The following is a 17,658-nucleotide window of genomic DNA, read 5'->3' as shown; positions in this document are numbered from 1 at the left end:
GAGGAGATATTAACGGAAAACACTGACCAATCAGAGCGCGAGTATGCCGGTGGAGCGCCCGCGGTAGCGTATGAGCGCGGACGCCTAGTCGCTCCAACGGTATACGCGCGCTCTGATTGGTCAGTGTTTTCCGTTAATATCTCCTCAACGAAGCCTCGGACAACATTTTCGCTAAGGAAAAAGTTGTTTCAAATCACCTCCCTAATCACCCCTTTCAAGGTGTTACAACATTTTTGGGACACCCTGTATATGTACTTCAATCGTTCAGGGAATGTTTACGTTGCCTTGAATCAGAATTTGTAAATCTATTGTTCGATGGAAATTTACGTTATCAAATCGATAACGTAAATGGTTGTACGTAAAAATAACATTGCTTTGTTTCTTTCTTGTTCAGTCATGTATTTTCCTGTGTATACAAATATTTGTCTCAATTGGCAATTATTCTTGGAGAAGGTTACCGATTATTACATATTACCGTTACTATGTCGCGATAGCGAAGCAGAGTGTATTAACTGTTGAATGAAGTATGGTGGATAGGGCAAAGATAGTGTGTGAAACACCGTTTATTATGTGCTAACGAGTGTACATAATTCTACAAAGACCTATTCTAACAGAGTGCTTTTAGATTGCTTTGTCGAGCTTTCTAGTGCACATCGATAAAGTTTCCTTTGACTCGTACTTAACAATGCGTAAAGTTGAAAGAATGTTAGGTTCTACCAACCTTTTCTGTCTTATACGCGACGAGAACGTTCTGATTTTATGCTAAATTTATTTTCAAACTTAACGATTAATAAACTTTCCTTCGGATATTTATTTCTAAACTGCTATTTTATTATTTATAATCTGACTCCCATACCTGATGCTGTACCTTGTATTGGTATCTCAACAAATCGGATTTTATCAAGTTTTTGACAGTTTTCATAATCGTTTGACGTACAAGGTGAGTCGTGCACAGCTTAACACAGCTTATACCTTACGTAGTTTTAGTCTTACATAGGAACCGACGCGACGAAGGACAGAGTTATGCGATTAAAGGGATAATAGTACATCATATGTATGGAAAAGATCCAACGTTGGGAAAATTTCTATAAACTATACATCGAGATAAATATTTTTTAAACTTTTACAATATCAAGATGATGCTTGGAAGTAGTTAAAATGAGACATATATTACGAGGTATTACATTTAAAATCGTTAGTTTTTTTGCAATTGTTTGGACTGTTATAAACAACCACGTCAATTTCTACACGATTTCATTATTGTCAAAGTTGCCAACTTTTATTCTTAACGTTCCAATTGTACTTTGGTCCCCGTTACTTTCAGATATTCTTTGCACATGGAAGATTTCTCTACTGACATTTTCGAGGTTTCGACGTTTAGTAAATCGACGAATGAAAATATCTAGTAGTAATGCACTCTAATGAAAGAAGAATACATGTAGATTATTTTCTTTAATCAGGATGAGGGGATGTAAATACAACCAGTATTAAACGAAATAAAAGTATTTAATTAAAATAAAAGAATTCTAAAAAGGTTCTAAAGCGATGTTTTTCTATTGATACTTTTAATTCGACTGCCTCTCGTCTCTCGGTTGTCTTTTGACCAACCGTCCGCGCCTCTTATCTCTAGGCTAAACATTAGGGCATTGGGCCGCTCACACGCATTTTCACGCTAGACTAACGCTATTACACCCGCTAACACTATTACACTCATCCTTCATACAAGTAAATCGATAAACACTTGATGAGTTTTTGAATTGAATCGGAATCTAGATTCTGTTGTCAACGTGAAAATGCCGAGTCTCCATAAATCACATAGCATCGCTTCACATCGCATCGGCGAAACAGAAATTAATCGGGGAAAGTGCAGAGGTACAGGATTATCAGCATTCACATCAACACTGCGGTTTTGCCCTGCCGAGATCCCTGAAGTCCTCTCTCACACTCCTGTTTCGAATCAGGGATTGGATAGTGTTGGCGGCACAGAAATGGATCGTTGGCCTCGAAGGTGTAGGTGGATATGTACGAATTGAGAAAGGGTGGATTTTCTCTCTGTCTGTGCCCTCACTTTTCTCTTGCTCGCGTTCGCACTATCTGCTCTACTCTCACCCTGTCATGCTCGTAAAGTAATCGAGCGTTTATTCGCCACGCTGTCAGGGACAAAGTATGCTGCGCTCCCTGTCGACTGCTGCTATTTGTCTTCCGACAAGGAAACCTAAGACTACGATCCATTTTCGGTGTTACGTGAACACTATGAAAGGTTAATGCGAATGATTCCTCAGAAGTTTCAAAGTGAACATAAAACTTTGTAAATTTTCTCGTTAGGAAATGCTTTTCCTCCACAACTGATGCGTTCGAATGCCTACCTTAAATCGCTGAATATTTAAGTAGATTCTGTGCTCACGACGAGCACATTGTGATGACAGCGACGGCGACGGCGACGGCGACGGCGACGGCGACGAATAGACTATTAGAAATTACAAGTACTTACATGGTATGCGTGGATAGCCAATAGTGGAGTAGATTTCTGAGAGACTTGTAAATAGAGGTACAAGCTCGTCAAGCAGTGCGCGGACACGGATACAAATGAGGCACCGCTAATTGCCGGTATCGTTCGACAGCGGTTCCTTGCGAGCATTTATCATTGAAAGAAGTTGGAGAGTGTACCCTTAGGCGAAAAGTTGAAAGAAGGGATCAGAGAGACGAAGCCGATTGCTTCTTCGTAACTCTCTTTCACTCGAGAGAGCCGGATTGGTATCGAAGCGATATATCTCGAGATTGGCTTCGCAGTGGTGGATAGTCTGCATCGAAGCAACGATAGGGGAAAGGGGTGCCACCTTGATAAACGAGCCCATAAATAACAGTAACGTCTCCACCGAAAACTCGGCCGGGTAAATGTATATCCAGAGGCAGCAGCAGCCAACAGCAGTGGCGGAACAGCAGCAACCGAGCGGTTGAGGGAGTCGCAGACTCCGGCCGGAGAAGTAATTTAAGTTCCTATTGAGATATTTATGGGATCATAAAGCGGAACTGGCTGCTTCTATCGCCGGCAGCCATGCGTGAGTCGCGGTCCCGCAAGACACAGTAGTTTGTATCTTTGTTTATAACCGACTTAGCACTGCTGTGTTTATACTTTATTTTCGTGTACTCGATCAAGCCAAGTCGAAATCGCCGAGACGAGACGCTACCGTTCCACTTTCAATTTATTGCGATGCGACTAGCTCTGCGATTCGTAACCTCTATTTTGAACCTACCGCTGGCTTCCTCATCTCTTCTCCACTAATAATAAAGAATGCTATCGAAACTATTTCTGTCTGCTAAATGAAATTTCGACTTCTGCAATCTCGATCACACCTTCTCAATCGAAATTTCACTCGAAAAAGGTATAGCCGGATAAGGGAGTCAAAAGTGACCTTGAGTCAAATTGATTAATGAACATATCAATTAATAGAGTGTTCAAAAAAAACCATTTGTGCTAAGTTTCAACCCCGTACCCTTACTGGAAGGGTTGTTACAGGGAAAAATGCAATTTACAGTTTAAGCTGTATATCTTTTGTTGTACTGTATCAAACATTTTGAAAGAAATTACAGATATTCTACTTTACGGCGTACGTGTTTGTGAATTTTCTCAAAATTTTTCACTGGAAAATGGATTTTTAAAAAATTTGAAAAGTGTAAAAATAATTCTTTTTGATAGAAATTATGAAATGACCACGTTTATGTTTTTACACTGTTAGTGATTTATTATGGTTATTAGTCTATAATTTTTTCAGATTTTTGGAAGTGGTGGAACAATGTTGGAAAAATCAAAAACCGATATTTGTTTAAGGATCGGAAAAATTAAATCTTGTGGTTTCCGTCGTCTTGAATGAGCGTGTCGATAAGGTTGGCGACAAATTCAGGTATTTTTAATGATGCATGATGATTTCGATACGTTCAATGGTTAAAATTCAATTACATATCTCGCTAAGCGTTAAAACCAAGGAGATTTTCGAAATGTTAAATCTCCAAGATAGATCGAATTTTGTCTCGTGTGGTGTTCGTTTCTCCTAAGGCGACAAGCCTATCGCATCCAAACTGCAAGCGGGACCGAAGAGACGGTTTACGGCGGTAAAGAGTAGTTGTCCGTGTGGGCTTCGTGTTGGTAACGAGCGGATTATACTCTCGGCATGGTATCAGATGGTCCCGTACCTGGTTCCATGGTTGTTAATTAGGATGGATGCCCACGCCTTGGGCGACTTTTACGAGCGGATACGGCGCGAACCGAAATAGCGCATCCGACGTTAACGCGCCGACCTTCCTTCGAAGAACCGTGGTGAGAATCTCGATAAGAAGTAAATACAAAAAAGAACGACGCTCAGCTATTTAGAATTGTTTAGATGAGTTTGAAAAATCAGATAATTCGTAGTAGAGAACGTGCAATCCGTTTGTCGGTATCGGGATGCAATGATATCGACTAGAAACAAGTTTATTTCTTCCCCTTAATTACCGATTAACTAAATTTCTTTTTCCAGGGAATGGAGAAACTAAATCAAGATACGTACAAACGAATTCCGATAACCGTACAATGTTCTGGCCTTCTGGAATGCTACATGAAGTATTCACGTGTTTGAATAAATAGTTGATCGAAAACGATTATATAAATTAATAAAAAGGTTTCATATTTTGTCAATTTTATAACGCTTAACGATTAAATATATTTCATTTCTTTTGTGAACATATACTTGCTTTATGACAATGAAATTGATCAATCGAAACGAATCTCTCGTTGTAATATATTTATGTTGGAGTCTAAACGAAAAATAATAACGCACGGGGAGATTCAAACCCACGATCCTTGGATCCACAGTCAACTGATTTACCTACACGACCAATCCCGTTCCCTACGTTTCGTGTTCTCGTTTGACTGCTTATTGTTGGGTATGGGAAGCGCGGATACTACATTTACAATTATTGAACGTTACGTATACGATAAATCTTATGTACCTAATAGTTGTACGTATCTAGGTATAATAAAACTCGGGTAATGTTTCGATTCGACTACTTCTTGGATTCTTTCTAATGTATTAAATATTTGTAAATATTTCCTTAGTAGATAGTAACTAGTACAATAGTAAAATACATATATATGTATATGTACAGGTTATCAAGTTGAATATCGATTCGAATGACACTTACATTACGTTAAGGTGGTTCTTTCCTAACTGTACTAGTCAAAACAAAACTCAAATACAGGAAGTATTAATAACGATATAAGATTAGATGTATAAAATCTTTTAAGTCTCAAACATTTAAAGCCAGAAAACGTAAACAAGTACTATGAACAGGGAAATTCTAAGAAAGACATTAGAAAATTCTGAAGGAGTAACATATAAAAGTAATATTTTGTTTGAAATAAATAACAGTTGTGCAATCCCAGAAGTACCTATTAATGAATATATCTTTTTATTAGCAAATAAAAATAAAATAATTTGTTTTGACATTGAGACGTCTGGTCGTAGTAAAAATTGTAATATTTTACAAATCGCGGCTAAGCTAAGGTTGATGAGAATTTATGGACAGTTCATATTGAGCCTACTCAACCAATCCCTTACGAAGTTACTCAAATAAATGGTTTAGAAAATATTTACGAGGTAAAGGATTACTAACAGTGACAATGCACGAAGCTTTACAAGCTTTTTCTCAATTTTTATCATTGTTTAAAGAGCGTGTATTAATTGCTCACGACGCACAGTTTGATGTATCATACTTATTTAAGGAGATTTAAAAATATTCGCTAGTGAATGAATTTAAAAACACCGTTGACGGAATCTGTGATAGTTTAAACTTTAAAGGTTCAGAAGAAAAAACTTGCCGATGGAAAAGGTCAAGGTATGGTGACCATATCAAAGTTGACAGATGATTTTTCACATAAAGATCCTCCACGTGAAAATTTCCTCGAAACTATATATGACGTCATTGTTTTAAAAAAACTTATTAATACTTCATTATAGCCTGATGATTTATTACCAAATACAACTTTGTTTACTTATGAAGTAAATAAATTTATACATAAACAGCAAAGAAGTTTAAAGATAAAATCATATTTGCCAATGAAATGTATACTTAGTGATTACATGGTTAAAAAAACTTTCCAAAATAGTGATGAAAAAAATGTGACCTCATTTTTAAGTGAACTGCATAATAAAAAAGCGAAAGCAACGAATAATAACATTATTTTAAAAAAAATAATTGATCAACCGAGCAACAAAGCTAAAGATTGTAAATAAATTTGACATTTGGTTTTATTGTAAAGTGTACCCAAACCTCATTTAACAATACAAATGTATAACAATAATATTTAACACAATAATTCATAGCATTCATAATAAATATACAATATTTAAATATTTTTAATAAATTTTTTTATTTGGCTCATTTGAAGATTTAACAATATAAAGAATTTTTAATTGTTATGTTTTAGAATCTTGAAACGCCCTCTCTTTTTCAAAGTACCGCGCAACGGCCATGTTTATATACGATGTTGCCACGTTCCCGAAACAGAACTCTGCATGAAAAAATGTCGTACTCGACTTTTCTAACGCATATCGCTTTGATATTAAACGGGCAAGTGTGCCGAAATTGAAATATGTTACTCTACAATTATTAATATACTTTCCATTTATTTTTGGTTTCAAATTGTATTGTACAAATTGTTTCACAGTCAAAAGTATCATACAAATTTTCTTTTCTTTCATCGGTCTGTTGCCATAAGCGTCCTGTCAAATGCGATACAAAATCACGAAATTTAAGTGATCATATCTAACAAACTAAATGGTAAATTGAACTCATATTTCACACAGATGTGTATTAAGATGTAAATTGTAAGTTTTCAGATATGAGACAATCTGAACTGTTGTCATTTGTAACCAAACCACCTTAAATCTCGAGATACTCGATTATCCAGGTTAAGCGAATACGTAACCCTTACTCTTATGCGAAGGTGTAAGTAAAGGAATACGTAAAGGCATACGTAAAGGAAAATGAACGCGACGATAGAGATTTTCGCAAGTTGCGAGGTACAAGGTATCGGGACGGTAAATCAACATCAATCGAAATTTTTAATCCTTTGGCAGATCGACGAGCTGATTTCATTCGACAAGATCGAAAGAGTAACGAGCTGGCGATACTAGGCGTATCCTCGAATGAAATCGTACCGCTTGACCGTAGTAAATCAACTGTCCTATCCCAATCTTTGTTGGCGGCACACTCGGAACAGCCGGCGGCTCTATCTATCGACTAAAGGAGGGAGGGAAGTAATCTGGTGAGTCGTAAAACGTGTCAGAATGTCCAACAAACACCTACTCATTAGCCCAGGTAGGCTGGACCGTGGCAGCCAAGATTGCACAAGCACGCATTAATTCCGTGTGGGTAAGTTACTGTCGGGAGAGAGCATAATTCACCCGAACCCGAGTCAAGAAAGTGTGGGTCTACCTCTCTCGGACGTGTTCGTGTAAGGGCTTGGCTCCTCGTTATTTTATCGGCTGCCGGCCGCCTCCAAAGTCTTCGGGCTAATTGAAATCCACTTTCTTAAATTCGGAAAGAGCAGTGCTCAGTATCGGCTTGGAAACTTATAGCCGCTTCCTCGTATCTTGACGTTGCGGTATTTTTCGCTATAACATTAAACGGTACCAGACGCGCGCCGCGCTGCGTCGAAAGATCGATTTCCTCGACTTTGATTAACCAACCGCACATTTCGAAAACACTTCACCGTTTTCTCTTGCAATTTTTCGAATACTAGCATTCGCTCCATCCATCATAGTGCCATGGAAACATTCGTCGATTACATTAGAAACATTTCATTTTATGTACCTTGTTACTATTTAGAGTTGGTTGCATTCCGCTATTTGTGTCAAACTATTCAGGCGCATCATCCTAACCATGATGTTACCACACTGCACTGAGAACTCCATTTCAGGGATAAATTCGGTATTTTAAAGCATAAATGTAGGATTTTGGGATTGATCGAAGGTAGCGAATAAATAAGACGCGCGAAAAATGTTAAACAGGATATATTTGAATAATAAAATTGAAGTATATAAAAACACATTGTGATTGATGCAGTACATCTGTACGCTACGACCGTTACAGGAAAATAAAAAGACTCTCAAACGCCCATGTGTGTGAAGTTAGCCTCGCACTTTTCGAATTTTGAGTTTTTCTTTCTTGTGCCGTATTGTGCTATATTTGTACTGGCACAAATATACAATGGCACAATGTAGCACAAGTTAGTACGCATCTTTTTATAGAAAAAAAAGTTTATTTCGGCAAAAGTGCGGGGCTAGTATAGTATTGGTTTTATTTCTTTCATTAATTATTATTGATGTTATCAACCTCTTATTTACGACACAATTCAGCATAAAGATAGCACAACACGGCACAAGAAAGAAAAACTAAAAATTCGAAAAGTGCGGGGCTATCTTCACGCACATCAAACGCCCTGCTGCCGCTTGAATCGAAACAAAAGACAATGCGGTACAATACCTCGCAAAGCCGCCCGAAAAATGTGGAATACATCTATCATTCGATAAACGTTTCTACCGATCGAAACATAACTTCCCTTCATATAAATTCGTAGTAAATATAAAGTCAAAGCATTTGCTGCGTCGATTCGTACTGTCGAGAATTATGAATTAGAAATAGGTCAATCGAACTTTGATGACAAGTGTCACCTTGGTCACTAGTTAGTTACTAATGCACAAACTAAAGGCTTTTATATTTTTAACCGACTTCGAAAAGGAGGAGGTTACTCAATTCGACATGTATATATATATTTTTTTTTTTTAAATGTCTGTTCGCCGATTACGCCGAGATGGCTTGACCAATCAGTATGAAACCTATTGCATCTTGTAGAGTATGTTCCCTCAGTGATCTTGCCAGTAAGACTTTTTGCGATTTGTCATTTTTTACTCGTTTTTCTACCAAAAACCGCGATTTTTAGGTATGCTTGCCGATTACGTCGAGATGGCTTGATGAATCGAAGTGAAACCTCTTGCATCTTGTCGAATATTTCTTCCAGTTGGTCGCGTAAAAGAAACATTTTGCAATTTGTCATTTTTTACCCGTTTTTTTTTTTAAAAACATAAAAATTTTGTCTTGCTTCTTACTTCGAGACGGATGGACCAATCAAATTGAAACTTCTTGGATCTGGAAGAGCATTTGCCATTTGGTCCCATAACAAAACATTTGTCCTTATTTTGCTTTTTACCACTTCATACCACTTTTTATCGCAAAAAGCGTACTATTTCATGTATGTTTGGCCTGAAATCGATGAAATCCCTTAAATTTTGCTGCCGTACAGGTTTTCGCGATGATCACATTTGCAAAAATTTATGAATTTTTCATATTGTTTATAACTATTGTTATTGCCAAATTCCTTTTTTTTCTTGGTTCATTAATTAATTCCGATTCCGATCCCGATTAATTCCATATTTGTATAACCTTCCAGCATTCCTGATAATTTCATTTGCAGGGTGTCCTAAAAATGTTGGATGTCCTTGAATGGAGTGTTTCGGGGGGTGATTTGAAAAAATTTTTTCATAGCGAAAATGTTGTTCGAGGCTTCGTTAAGGAGATATTGACAGAAAACCCCGACCAATCAGAGCGCGAGTATACCGTGGACGCCTGCGATAGCGTACGCTCCGCAGGCGCTCCTCTGGCATACTCGCACTCTGATTGGTCGTGAGTTTCTGTTTCTGGAATATCCCCTTAACGAAGCCTCGAACACCATTTTCGCTAAGAAAAAATTGTTTCAAATCACCACCCGACCCGCCCCGGAACCACCACTTTCAAGGTCTTCCAACGTTTTTGGATTATACTATATATTGTTCATAACTATTGTTACTGCATGAAATCTATTGGTTATAGATTGCCACTAAAAAAAGTGAAATAAAATAATTTTTTGGAAAAAAAATTTAACCGACTTCGAAAAAGGTGCAGTGAAAAGTATGAAATAATTTCTAGTCAATTTATATGAATACGCACTAGCTCTAGATATAATTGCTGAAAAGTATGGGAAAATGCAGTGAATAGTGTGAAATAATTTCTATTTAAACTGCATTGTTATTCACCATCGTTTCATGAATTTGGTTAAATTATTAAATACATTATATTAAATGCAATGTACCTTTTGCGGAGGTGGCGCAAAATTTTGAAATTAAGTATATTCAAAATTGCCAAACTTGGTTTACTTTCTGTCGGACAAACAAAAAATATGGTCTTTAATTATTGCTATCATTTCATCCACTTTAGACATCATATTCATTAACACTATTCAATATCGCTGCTCCCACCAAATACTATCCCAAACCTATTCATACAGTATTTCCATGGGTAGAGTATACAGGGTGTCGTTGAATTAGTGTAAGAACCGGAAATGGGGGGTAGCTGAGACAATTCTGAACCACAATTTCCTTTGCGGATAGTGCTTCGTTTTCGTTCATAATTCGGCACCATTCGAAATTTCTGCAAACGAAAACGTAGTTCAGAATCGTCTCAGCTATCCCCAAAATTAGATATTATCAAACTTGGTTAACTTTCTGTTCGAGGAACAAAAAAATATGGCCTTTAATTATTGCTATTACTATATCCGCTTTAGACATCATATTCATTAACACTATTCAATATCGCTGACCCCATCAAATACTATCCCAAACCTATTTATACAGTATTTCCATGGGGAGAGTTTATACATTAGCAGTAATCAATATTGCCGACCCTCCCCTCCAAAAAAACCCCAAATCTACTCAAACTATATTTCCGTGTACATACTATATAAATTAACTATTAATTCCACATAGACAATAAACATGTATACATTGATAGCATTCAATATTGCCACCTCTACCAAAAGCTAACCCAAACCGGAATTAAAAAGTTTTTTACATCTGCGCCACCTCCGAAAAAGGTGCATTGCATTTAATATGATGTATTTAATAATTTAACCAAATTCATGAAACGATGGTGAATAACAATGCAGTTTAAATACAAATTATTTGACACTTTTCACTGCATTTTCCCATACTTTTGAGCAATTATATCTAGAGATAGTGCGTATTCATATATATTAACTAGAAATTATTTCACACTTTTCACTGCATTTTCCCATACTTTTGAGCAATTATATCTAGAGATAGTGCGTATTCATATAAATTGACTAGAAATTATTTCATACTTTTCACTGCACCTTTTTCGAAGTCAGTTAAATTTTTTTTCCAAAAAATTATTTTATTCGTTCTATTGTTTTGTTTTTTTCGCGTGAATATTAGCGATATGTTGGTTTGGAAGTTTTGTATACGTAAAAGTTGTCCTAAAATGAACCATCACTTTATCGGGTCACTTACCGCCAAATTTTAAATCAGAAGCGATAGGATAAATTGCAGTTAAAAGTAGTTTGACTAATATTTATTACTAATATTTAATACACTAATACTACAGTAATGGACTAATATTTATTACTAATATTTAATACACTAATACTACAGTAATGGACTAATATTTATTACTCCCGTAAAGATATAATGGAAAATATCGAAAATTTAAATTTGCATTAGCGCGCGACTGTTTTGTATCCTTTTAAAACTAGACGTCGAGTATCTCGTTTACTTTTCATTCTCTTTCTTTCTCAGTTTGCATCTAGGTACAAACACAGCCCGTTTCATCTTTGACTCGATAATCGATTAGGCGAGGCGATTCCAATGAAATGTCTTGGATTGCGAGACTGTAAATGAAACGAGTCTGAACTGTGAACGTTTGATCGTTACATCGTAATAAACGATGTCTGAAACTTGTTTACACATGACTACACGATATGGCATTCGTAGAATGAACATTACAAGCTTGACAATTTTGTTCGAAGAGATGAATTCTACCTCGAAAAGTATGAAATTTTAACAACATCTACTTTAAAAGCAGTGTCATCCGTTTCCGATACCGATACATCTTTGTGATCGGTCTCGGATCTCGGTCTTAGTCGGAGGAAAACAGAAATCAAATTACCGTTGAATCAGTTTCTCTAGGATGTAGACGGTTGCCTCCCACATGGACCCCTTGCCAGGACTCCATGGTGTTCCTTCTACTCGTGCTGATCTCCGCTCATAAGATTATGTGTAAGTGCGCACATATTTGTGTAGGTGCAATGGTGCAGGATGCTGCTACAGCTCGCTGTTGGTGCCGCCTCGTACGAGACCAGATAGACATCTTCGCCAACTCTCCCGCCGCCGTCTAACTAATTGGCTACTGAATTACTGGGCGACATGACTAGTTATTGCTTCGTACCTCACCTCGGCCGCGTATATCGGATCCTGGATCTTGCGGTTCGGAAAGTATAGTTGGTTATTCTCCGTGTACGTCCTTCTCTCCTCTTTCATTCTCATGTCTATCCTTCTTTCTTTCTTTCTCACTCCTCCCAACCTTTATCCTTTTGGATTTGACTTTCTCTCGTTTATACTACAATTTTGTTTCGCTTTCCATCTTTATTGCTCTCTTGAGAAGATCATATGCGCCTTCCTGTATACATAAACAATGATTAACAGGACGTTACCGATAGCGAATAGTAAATTGTAAATCTTTACTCGTAATGGATTTGCTAAATAGTTTTGCCACGCCACGTGAATATATTTATCCGACAAACAATAAGCATAAGCGGTGCTTTTGCACTGCTAAAATATTACCGACCTTCTGCGTTTCAGGGTTTCCTGCGTTTGAATCAGTTTCTTACTAATTATAATCTTTCCCGGGTAGCATTCGAAAAATTCGGCATACTTAAGACATTTTTTTCAACATCTATTAAATATGGAACGATTCCAATGTTTTTCTACTAACGATAATATTCGAGAAGAGCATACAAATATTTTTGTATGAACTTTATAAAACTTATTTGTGGATTTATACTAACGTTAAAATAGCCCCTGTTGATGTCGATGTCGGCATCTTTATCTTTGTCAAGTTATTTTGAAGGCGGTTTGTTTGAAACAAAAAATAGTTTACTAAATCAAGCAGAATAAATATTCACTTTTAATCGACCATATCATGTTAAAATAGAAATGATATTTTCAATTGTTAAAGATGGCCGTGAGTCTAATGACAGCCACTGATGTGCAGAATAACATATTTAAATTTCAGAAAGATCGGTTCGATAGATCTTCTGTATGTTGACAAACCGATGAAAAAATGGTGTTTCGAGAAAAACGCGTTCAAACGCGCAGTTGATATCGCTACGTGGAAAATTCTTTATCTCCTTGCACTATTTTCACAAGTCGGACTCGTGATGAAAATTTTAGCCACAACTTCAAAATCACGAGTCACGCTCATTGTTAAATTTAGTACGACAATTCGGGGGCACGGGTTTCACGACTTTTTCCGAATTTTAGCGTAGTGCATCATTTTAAGTATTTCTCCGTAAGATGTGGAGAGATCATTTTTTAAAAACATGTCTTTCAGGAAATGTAAACAGAAAAATTGATTTTTATTGGGATTACCGTTGCTGCGATGCCGAAAGCTTTTACATGTGCTCGATTTCGCTATGACGTCTGCCACTTTAGATTGGCTGTAAAAGTTGAAATAATTCGAATAACCATCCCAAATTGTAATAGTGCGTTTTTAAATATATTTATTTTCAAAGTATGAAACAAAAAGAACAAAAGAAAAAAAAATAATTTTTTGTATATGTCACACCAGAAAGACCTCTTAATGTAAAATCGTTGTCTTGTTCGCAGGGATTTCCGTGCGGTTAGTTAAAGATACCAACACAAACCGAGGTACTCCGGGGTGATATACGACTTTGTGGGTGCTCGCAGGATACGCCGGTACTAAAAGGCTTAACGAGCATCTTCGTACGCCACAGCTACAGCAGTCCAGAGTAAACAGGACGTTGCTTATCTTGTCACGAAAAATCTGCAAAGGGAAGCTTCCACGTTCACTCTTATATTTCTTTCACCTCCTGCTTCCTTTTTTCATAATGCCTCTGCAAACACGTAGCTTGGCCAGATATGCGATACTTCGTTCTAGCTTTTCAATTTTTTCCATATTGCGAAATATAAATATGATCATGATCACCTTACAGAACCTTAAAAGGGCCATTTACATCCTATATTTGTACGCGGAACGCATTGCAGTAAGTCTCATTGCAAGCAATTTATTAAAAAAAAAATGTAATCAGTTTATCAGTAACATTTAAATGCAACATGATTTTCTGCCATGTGTTGTGCATACTTTTGAAAACTTAAAGGACTAAGTCTGACCTTTCCTTTTCTATATTATTGTAATACAATACATTATCTATTACAAATAGTGGATCTCTGTTCATTTTCTCATTATTTAAATTTGTTACAAGACTTTCTGTCATGCGTCCTGTGAACGTATGAACTGTATTCTAATACAATAAATTGTGCGTTAGAAATAGTTGATCTCTCTATTCATTTCTCATTTCTTATTTAATAAATTTCTTGCAATGAGACTACCTGCAATGCGTTCCACGTACTTCTGAAACCCTTTTTTTCATTTCTCGCTTCATCTTTAACATTTAAATTTCTTGCAGTGAGACATCCTGCCCATGCGTTCTCTCTCCCTTTCTTTTTACAGTTCATACGTACACAGAACGTGTGACAGAAAGTCTTGTTGCAAGCAATTTAAATGTTTATCATGAAGTGAAAATAAAAAAAGTGATCCACTATTTATAACACAATTTATTGTATTAGAACACTTATTCTTATTTGCACAAAATGAACATTTACTGAAATTTGTATTATGAACTGCACACTCAAACACCAAATTTATATATATCTTTTCACAACGACAAGGTAGATATATTATCACTTATAATCATATACTTCCCAATACAATATCACTACACGTAGCCTTTAAAATAATTATTCAATTTGCGGCGTTCAAATGTCACCAATACAAACTGACAGGTTATACAGGTTACAAATGACAACTGTCAGAAATACAAACTGACAGATTATACAGGTTAGAAACGAACATGCGGCAGCCATATTACAATTCCGGCCGACGAGCCCTGCCGACTGATTCCGAGAGTCGACGAATCGACGAACAGCCTTAGCTCCTATTGGCTAAGTGTTGACGAAAAATCGACTGGAAAAGTATAAGACGGTAATATTTTTGCATGTATCGTGACATGGTATTACGATATCTCGAAAGCTTATATGCGATTTACATCAGAAAAATGCATTTAAATTTAGAAAATATTGCAGGCGTGATGAGATATTAATGAAAGAAATTTCAATTTAGGTTAGAATGGACCATCTCTCCTGTAAAAGATATATATAAGCGGTAGCGCCACGTTATACAGGGTGGCTGTATAATTTTTCATGAACTTGGCGTAGAGAAGCTACCGCGTCTCTAGATAACAGTTCAGATCGTCTCATAACTTTGAAAACTTAAAATTTATATCTTAATACACACCTGTGTGAAATATGGGTTCAATTCACCATTTAGTTTGTTAGATATGGTCACTTGAATTTCTTGATTTTTCATCGCATTTGTCAGGACGCTTATGGCAGCCGACGGAAAAAAAGAAACTTTGTATGATACTTTTGACTGTAAAACAGTTTGTACAATACAAATCGAAACCAAAAATGAATGGCACCAAATACTGCAAGAAATAATGCACAAAAGACAGTAATGTTGCCTTGTAAAGCATTAGAGCTACATGTAATAGTAGTTTTACCACTGTGACATGACATGGTATATCCATAGCGCTATATTTTACCCGTTTACAATAAGAAGAGGAGCATACAACATCATTAATAAAAGAGTAAGTAAAATCCCCAATTAAAAGTAAATAGTGTTAACCATTATTTAGTAGTTTTAGTAATTTTGTGTGCTTAAAGTATATGTACTATCGTTGTAAATTCTTGTGCGTTTTCTGTTTTCACAGTCTTTAATTGATCTAAGCAGCTACAGTCATTCTAATAAGAGGAAACGAAGGGATGAATTGCTTGTTTCATAAAGCAAATAATTTGCTGCCTTAAGCTTATAACAGTGATCTCCCATTTGTATTTTAGTAGTAGGTATTGCTTTAATGGAAAAATTGTCCGCTTTCGTTGTTCCACTAGTATTGTGATTGAACAAGAGTAATTTCCCAATAAGAATTTGTTTGGAAGCAGTTATATTGACTTTCTTCATTATGTGTTTGAATTTGAATTATCACAATTATTGCAAAGACCTTTCAGATTTATCCAACCTGTGAAATTGTGTTTTATTATATCTTTAAATTCAAATGATTTTTTCAACATACTGAGCAGTGCAAGATGTAAGCGTGTTTTTCTCCTGTGAATACCATAATAATAATCTGTTCGGATTTTTATTCGACGATTTATATTAGTCCATTAGGACTTTTATAACATGTTACACATTAATATGCATTTAGTAAAATACCGTCCTTGAATTTTTCAATGCTTTAAATACATTTCTGAAAAAAATTCTCGAACTTAGCTTATTTTTGAGGGACCTACAGCGCCCTTACCCTTTAATTGAATAGATAAAAAAAACGGGAGAGAGGGTAACGAAAGTGAATATATATATTTTATATGATATTAATTTTATTTGTAAATAACAAACAAACCATATTTTAGTTGCAAATTAACATGAAGCTTAAAATAAAAATACATCAGTCTTTTATTATAATAAGCGTAGAGTCTACTATACATAATGTGACTGAAGCCAGATATAGGAAAGAGACCAGTGTCCGTCCTTTAAGTTTTTCCAAAAGTAGGCAGAACACATTGCAGAAAGTCTTGTTGCAAGAAATTTAAATGTTAATGAAGTGAAGAAATGAATGAAGATATCCACTATTTCTAATGCACAATTTATTATGTTAGAATACAAAAATTAAGCTAAGATGTTTATCAGTAAATTAAAATACTGTTAATGAGTAACTAATCAAATTAATGACAAGCATTGAAATTGTTGTTGGTCTTTTTTAAAGGAATATTCCCAAAAGATTGGAAAATGTTAAAGGAGATATGTTGTCAGCATACTTACTTCGCTAATATGGTGAGCTTTACATTCCAAGCAGTCGGCCATAATTTTTGTAATCTTATGTCTTTTGATCGACACTTAACAATTCTATCTCTGTCTATAACCTTATCAGGACAACTTCCAAGTTTGTGAGTCCCCTACGTTTCTATAAGTTCTACATAAAAAGTGTAAATGAAAAACAGTTTGCTGATATGGATAAATTTAAATTAAAAACAGTTTTCTGGTATGGATAAAGATATCTGGCAATTCAAATTTTGGCAACTTACCTTGTAATTAAAATTGATCAATACTTTACAACTCTGGCTGCAATTTATTACTAAATTAAAAACATTTTGCTGGTACGAAGACATTAAAAAGTATACACTTTAATTACAAAACGAGAATAATTCAATAGTGTAAAAAATAGTGTAAAAAGTGTCTTGACAGGTTATGAATGAGCGGCATGAGCGGCCGCCACGAGTCCTGCTGAGTGATTCCGAGAGTCGACGAATCGACGAACGGCCTTAACTCCTATTGGCTAAGTATTGACGAAAAATTTCTTGAAGTATAAGAATTAGAATAAGGAGAACAAGAACTCTACTGTTTCTGACAGATTCATGACATAATATTACGATATCT

General features: G+C 35.9%; 3 long non-coding RNA genes across 14 annotated transcripts in view; 2 read left to right on the top strand and 1 right to left on the bottom strand.

The window, feature by feature from the left end:
• LOC128880736 (uncharacterized) overlaps positions 1–4,789 on the top strand; it is a 25,179-nt gene extending 20,390 nt beyond the window's left edge. For both annotated transcript variants that reach the window (XR_008457907.1, XR_008457908.1), the window contains exons 2-3: positions 3,774–4,315; positions 4,515–4,789. This is a non-coding gene — a long non-coding RNA (uncharacterized LOC128880736). The remainder of the gene's footprint in view (positions 1–3,773; positions 4,316–4,514) is intronic.
• Positions 4,790–8,035: 3,246 nt separating this feature from the next.
• On the bottom strand, positions 8,036–17,635 carry LOC128880693 (uncharacterized). 11 transcript variants are annotated; one of them, XR_008457890.1, is made up of 7 exons: positions 17,307–17,635; positions 17,044–17,194; positions 12,935–14,002; positions 12,321–12,546; positions 12,037–12,261; positions 9,147–9,300; positions 8,036–9,051 (listed from the first exon to the last, which is right to left on the bottom strand). It is a non-coding gene; the product is annotated as an uncharacterized LOC128880693 (long non-coding RNA). The 11 variants fall into 11 exon arrangements; XR_008457888.1 differs by having other exon boundaries at positions 8,036–9,300; positions 12,935–12,975; positions 13,518–14,002; XR_008457889.1 differs by having other exon boundaries at positions 8,036–9,300; positions 12,935–12,947; positions 13,518–14,002.
• On the top strand, positions 14,785–16,465 carry LOC128880694 (uncharacterized). Its single transcript, XR_008457896.1, has 3 exons — positions 14,785–15,150; positions 15,289–15,814; positions 15,938–16,465. It is a non-coding gene; the product is annotated as an uncharacterized LOC128880694 (long non-coding RNA).
• Positions 17,636–17,658: the final 23 nt, after the last annotated feature.

The sequence above is a fragment of the Hylaeus volcanicus genome, chromosome 8 (genome assembly GCF_026283585.1).
Source record: "Hylaeus volcanicus isolate JK05 chromosome 8, UHH_iyHylVolc1.0_haploid, whole genome shotgun sequence".
Taxonomy (NCBI): Eukaryota; Metazoa; Arthropoda; class Insecta; order Hymenoptera; family Colletidae; genus Hylaeus; species Hylaeus volcanicus.
Note: the sequence above shows the minus strand (reverse complement) of the source record. Positions and strands in the feature narration are given on the sequence as shown.